Here is a 6,683-nt window from a genome sequence, read left to right as displayed (position 1 = left end):
AATAGCCACAGCCCGAGAACAAACTGGAAAACAAAAACTCCCTTAGGCTATGCCAAGGCAATGACCAGGGAGAAGTAGGAAAAGCTGGGTGGGCTGAGAGGGACCCTCTTCTGTAGATGTCAGGGCCACAGATTTTTTTGGAATCCAGAATTAAGAACAAGGTAACCTTAAGAGATAGCACACTGCCTATCTAAGCACCAAGGCCCTGGTTTCATGATCTCAAATTTCCTAGTCCCTCTTCGCCAGTGGCAGTCCCATCTTCCTGGAGACTTGCTAACCCAGTGGCTCTTATGTGGTCCTAATTATCAACAATTCAACAATACTAATTAGGACTCATCAGGAAACTGATTGTCTTTACAATCAAAGAATACTCAAGTTGTTGGCTGCAACATAATGCCCAAGCAATAACCCAGGGTCCCTTGAAGCTCTGGAGCAGAAAATGCCAAACATAAAACATATGATACTCCTTTCCACTCTACAACCACAGCACAGGGAAAGCATTGCTTGATGAGCCTAGAGGGACCTCAGAATTCTTCTCAATACCAAGTTCCAGTCAGCTAGTACCAATCTGGTGAAGCCACTCCTATTCTACCTTCTCTGAGCCTGATCTAAGGAGAAAAGGCCGACAATGGGTGGGTAAATTTGATTCACACAGCAGGCACAAACCAGGGTCTCAAAACTTGCTATTTCTGCTGTCCTGCAACATTCCTGGTGGCAATTCCCAACAGAACATGGCCCCTTTAGCCCAGGAACCAGACAGTCAGACTACAGGAGCCATCCTAGGGTCTTTCACTGCAGAACAAGCAGCCCTACACGCTTTTAAATTAAGAATGATTTTCTGGGTTTATTCAGGATCCTCAGGAAAAAGGGTTGATTCCATAGGCAACATTTGCCTCCTTACTGCCTTTTTCCAATAACATTGCTTCCCCCTCAAAGAAAATTTAGATCTCAAGAAATGCTAACAACCCATCTCTTACCATCACCTCATTATGCAGCCAACACTGACAGCAAAGCAAACATCTCCTAACCTAGTTGGGAGCTGGCTGGATGACAGAAGGTGTAAGGATTGACAGCGCAGCTTTAACCACATCTAAATACAGGGGGAAAAAAACTTGAAAACTGTCAAATTTCAGTGGAAGTCACAGCCAATTTACTGTGGAGTTTCCCAGACTTTAGCCAGGAGAAAGAAGCAAAGGATTTAAAACAAGAAATACAGGGAAGACTGACTGAATCAGAATTCCCTCCCCAACTCTGTAGCCACTAATAGAGAGCCCAGGAGCAGTGGCTGTCATTATCTAGCTTGGGTCCAGTCTTCTTAGGCTTGGGAGAGGCTCAAGCTCTCAAGACTAGGGGAGATCCTCAGAGCTAGGACATTGTCTCATCCACCAGTGGCTCCAGAGCCTGGCTGAAGCTCTAGATGGTACAACTGAGGCCAACGTGATCATGTCTGTCCATCTGCTGCCAACAGCACATTCGGTTAATTTTCTAAGTAGCTTGATTTTTCAGAAAAATGAAGACTCAGACAACAGAAGATGTGTTTAGGACATGAGGCACAACAAATCTGCTATCCTAGTTAAAAGTCTTCAGGCCTGACAAGAGAACTCTGATGGCTTTGAGCATAAATTACCTTTGCATCTTTCCACCTTCCCATATTTCAGCAAAAGCAAGAAGCAGAGTAAGTCGGAAAATGGTAAACAGCAGTCAGTGTAAGCTCTGGTGAAAAAGCAGGGCTCCTTCTGTCACCTTTCTACAGGGTCCACAGAGTTACCAAATACCATATGACCAAAGGACAATCAAGTCTCCTCAGTGGACTAACCTTCTGAGATAGGCAGGCAATTTCTGCGACTCTAGTTCCTGAGCCATGCAAGCAACAACACTGTAGCCCCCTTGTCACAGTGGATCTGGCTCTTGGAAATACTGAGCGGGCTAAAAGGATGTGGGTGCTTTTTAGAGGTAAGAAGCGTTGCCACATATAGCACAAGCACCCACCTTAGTTGGGAAGTTTCCTTAAAGCAGCGCAGCTCAAGAGTTAGCTAGGCAGAACTGGGAAAACAGATTGGGTTAAGAAGGAAAACCCATTTATCCAGAAGCTGTGAAATGCTTTGAACAGACATTCTCAAGGTCTGGTTCCCAATTTAAATCTTTGCAGGGATCTTCGCCTAGAGACAGATGAGTCAAGATGGAAATTCAACATGAGACACTGACACTCACGCAGAGTTGTGGGAAGGTTCAGAGCTGCAAGAGCTCTAAAGGGGAACCGAATGGGTGGGTTAGTCAGAAGACCACCTGGTGCACAAAATGCATCTTCGGCTAAAGCATCTGGGTGGTATCACAGGGATACTGGAAGACGACCTCACCAACCACAATCATTCCCCCTTATAAAGACCAGTCTAAGTCTCCTTGGTGCCAGACACAACTGGTCTGGAAACAAACAACGTGCCTGCTCCAAACTTGGTCCACCTTTCCAGGTGTCAATGCCAGAGGCTGGCTGAGTAAATACAGGACCAGCAGGTGCCTATGCCAGCAATCATATATGCAAAGTGCAAAGGATAGGTGGGGCCAAAGTCTAATTTATGCAAGGAGCTTGTGATTGTTTTCCCTTTTTATCACTAAGTAAAATCAGAAGCAACATAAAGAGACTGATGCGTAGCCACCAGCCTAGCACAGCTGGGATCTGTTTCTTGAGGAAAATGGCTTGTTCTGGTTGCTGAAAAAAGTTTGTTTTTTCTTGTAGAATTATGCCTTCTATAAACTACTTAGAAATTAAATGCAGCAGGGAATGATGGGCAATGCAAGATGACCCTTCGTCCCTCCTCAGGAACAAGTCATCCTAGGAGAGTGATGAGCCTGGCAGAGATGTGCTGACTTCCCTGATGTGCTAAGACATAGCTGCTATACAGCTAAATAAGACCTGACAAGCTGCAAGCCAGGCCTAAGTAGTCACAAATTGCTGACAAATTTCAGTCCTACAATCAGGTCAAGCGTCTTCCCTGATGAGCAAAAACTTGAACATAAAGTGCCAGTGAACAAACTCTTCAGAACTGCCTAGCTAAATGGTTAGGTTTTTAGCCTGTACCTCCAAATGTATCCATTTACCATTTCCATTCCAGGACCAAATGATTAAAAATTCATAGTCAAAGCAGTCTACATGTCTCCTGCCCTCTCATATAAACCTGGCCAAAAGTCACAGCTCCCAGGTTTAGGACTGAACTAGTATCTGCTTATATAGGTCCCAGGCCAATCCACAGAGTGCACTGGACCTGCCTCAGTCTCTACATCCAAAGGAAGCCAAGGGACCATACACTGAGGATTGCCTAATGGGAACCCAGATTCAAAATTTCATGGAGAAGTGAACCTCTAGTACTGAAAGCAGACTATCTAACTTGTTTAATATTGATGAAATACCCCTTTTTGTTCTCTATGGATTGTTTTGAAATGTATCTTAGGGCATAGTTAAATCTGGAGAATTCTCTTGGCTTAGGCCCCTGTCTCTATAAGCCTAGAAATACGTCCCTAACATATTTTTATTGTTGTAGGCACATGAATCTCAAGTATCTTGAAACCCAATAGTGGGACCCCAATGAGGATGGTTTTTCTTATAGGATTCACCATAAATTAAAAAATATCTGGTATGACACACTGAGTTATAGGAAAACAGCTAATGTACAAAGGGTGACTTGGTTATGGATCTGACAGAATAACAGGGAAGCATGGTGGGAAGAAAGGGGAGCACTCAGTTAGATGAGTCAGAGAGAGATCTAGACTTAGCCTGGTAAGCAAGGAATGCCGAGAACAAGCCTGTTGCTGGTGTTGGCACTGCTGCTTGGAGCACTAGGCTGCTAGCTCACCCATACCAATCACACCCAGCAATAACATCTCTGCTCAGACACAGAATCCTTGGAATCCATAAATTCTACATGACAGAATCCACTGCAAAATCCTGTCACATAGTCACTAAGTCTAATCCATTTTACCTTCTTACCTATCAAATATGTCCCCTTCTTTACATTCCTTAGTCCAGGTTTCATTATTTCTCACTTAAGCTATTGCAAAATATCCCTCCTCCCTAGTTTCCCTTCCTTCAGAACCACCTCCCTCTCACCCCTCCCCGTCTCTGATCGTTCTTCACAATGTCAGACTGATATTTCTAAAATGTAAATAAATTTTGTTGCTTGATTTCTTAAAATCCTTCAGTGACTGCTCTCAGGAAAAAGTCCAAATTCCTTAGCATAGTATCAAAGTTATTTCTTGATCTGTCCATGTCTGGAAGGGTCCAGATTCCCAATTCCCCTACACTCACTGAATGTGGCAGCCCATCCTTTCTATTTTCAGACAGCCCAGTCTAGAATACCATCAGAGTAAACATCAGGAACTTAAAGAGACTAGAAATCTCACCAAGTGCTTGTCAGAAAACAAAACTTTGAACCCAAACAGTAAAAAAGACTTTGGTACCTTGCAGAGCTGCCAAAACTATTCCACCAAAGTAATAACAACAACAACTGAACACCTGTTAACCACCTAGGTAATGTGTCAGGCATGATGAAAAGATATGATCCTTACCCTTAGTGAGTTCATAACCTAATGGGGAGACATTACGCAACAGGGCACTGTTATGTCCATATTATATATTCTGAGGGAGATTTTGGACTCAGGTAACTGGTAGTGCCACTAATGAGAAAGGGCATATAAAAGAGGGGTTGTTGTTGTGTGCTGTCAAGTCAATTCCAACTCATAGCAACTCTACAGGACAAGGCAGAATGGCCCCACAGGGTTTCCAAGGCTATAATCTTTACAGGGAAACCCTGGTGGTGTAGTGGTTAAATGGCTGCTAACCAAAAGGTCGGCAGTTCGAATCTACCAGGCACTCCTTGGAAACACTATGGGGCAGTTCTACTCTGTCCTATAGGGTTGCTATGAGTCTGACTGACTTGATGGCAATGGGTTCTAATTTTTACGGAAGCAGACTGCCACATCTTTTTCCTGTGGAGTAGCTGTTGGGTTCAAACCACTAACCGTTCAGTTAGTAGCAGAGTGTTTTAACCACTGTGCCACCAGGACTCCTAGACGAGTAGGAGAAAGAAAAGATGGACAGTTTAAATGTGTGTAAAATGTCTGTAATATTCAGATGGGAATATCTATAAGTTACTGGATATGTGATTCCAGAACTCATGAAAGAAGACTGAGGTCAAAAATAGCAATCTGGGATTCATCAATGTTTATGTGGTAAAGATATGGGTAAGATTATCTAGAGTAGAGAAGGAGGCAGAAAATTGAGCCACAGGAAATTAAATTTTAAGGGGCAAGCAGAGGAAGAGAAATGCTGTGAAGGAGACCAAGAGGGAGCTGCCACAAATAAGAAACAGACTTGGATGGAAGGGCATTGCAGAAGCCAAGAAGGAAGAGTATTCTAGGGAGAAATGAGTCAACAATTTTTATCTCACCTGTCACGAAGAGATACTCCAGGATGTTGGTTTTCATCCAAAATGCCCTTCCTAGCTTGTCATCTTTGGCTATTTATGTCTGAATGTCCTCAGGTATGGACTGAATAAACACATTTCCTTAACATGCTTGAAGATGACAACCAGCAAAGGAAAGCCTAAGGAATTGGGGAAGGTTATTTGCTACAACTTACCTCCTCCCTTTGGCTTCAAGAAGTCTTATTTCATATACTATGAATGTACTTCAGGACTTGTTTTGGAACTGGTGGTAAACCTGAGTGGCATCATTCACAGAAAGACTGCAACCTGCCACTAGAAAGGAGCCATGGGATCTCTGTAATGGCATATGCTTATAAACATAGAAGATTTCCATTTTTCTAAGCTCACATTATTTTATTTCTTGGACATTTACTGATCTTAATAACAATTATTAACTTGGTATCCTCGAGGAATTCCTCTGTCAAGACTTCTTGTCAAACCCAAAGGGCTTATTCCTTACTTTAAATTCCTATGGCAATTATTTTCTGTAATAGTCGTTAATAATTCCTTTTACAACCAATTAGCTATGGCCTTTTAACATCACATACTACTTTAAAGCAGTCATTCCACAAAACTTTACTGAGTGCCTGCTAAGTATCAGGAGCTATACTAGGAATTGGTGATCAGTTCTTGACCTCAAATGCAATCTACCAAAGGAGTTAAGGACCATATACATTTGGGAAAAAGGCAAGTAGAAAGCAGAGGCACAAGAAAATATGCGGACAGGAATGGAATCTCTAAATCCCTGAACTCTGTTTTCCTACTTAAATATACTAGGTCCCCAAGGCATATTAGGTAGAGAAGGTACTCCAGATGAATGCCCACTCTTAAATCCGAAGACTTCAGATCCCAAACCCTACATGGTATCTCTACATTGATAAGCCAGGCTGGGTCATAAGGATCTCTTTAACAAAAGGCCAATTCAAAACAGTCTACAACTTGATCCTTTGCCCCTGGGCCTGCACCATGGATTAGACAACTGAATTTTTCTCCAAATGCAAGAGGAGATACAAAAAAAAAAGATTACTAAAGGCCCAAAGCAGTTTTCTCAACCTGGTCTTTCATGCCCTGACAGTTCTTGCCCCCAACATTATAGCCCAAAGGAACTATACTTTGAAATCAACACATATGAGAGTGTCTACTCCTTGGGCATGGAGTGACAGGGCAGCCTTCAGCAACGCCTAAAGGTTATAGTGAGTGGCTAAT

At 42.8% G+C, this 6,683-nt stretch overlaps 1 protein-coding gene across 6 annotated transcripts in view; it reads right to left on the bottom strand.

Moving 5' to 3' along the window:
* UNC13B (unc-13 homolog B) overlaps positions 1-6,683 on the bottom strand; it is a 196,452-nt gene that overhangs the window by 62,335 nt on the left and 127,434 nt on the right. The window lies entirely within an intron of this gene.

This window comes from Elephas maximus, chromosome 9 (genome assembly GCF_024166365.1).
Source record: "Elephas maximus indicus isolate mEleMax1 chromosome 9, mEleMax1 primary haplotype, whole genome shotgun sequence".
NCBI classification, from domain to species: domain Eukaryota; kingdom Metazoa; phylum Chordata; class Mammalia; order Proboscidea; family Elephantidae; genus Elephas; species Elephas maximus.
The sequence above is the reverse complement of the archived record's forward strand: the minus strand, read 5'-3'. Positions and strand labels throughout refer to the sequence as shown.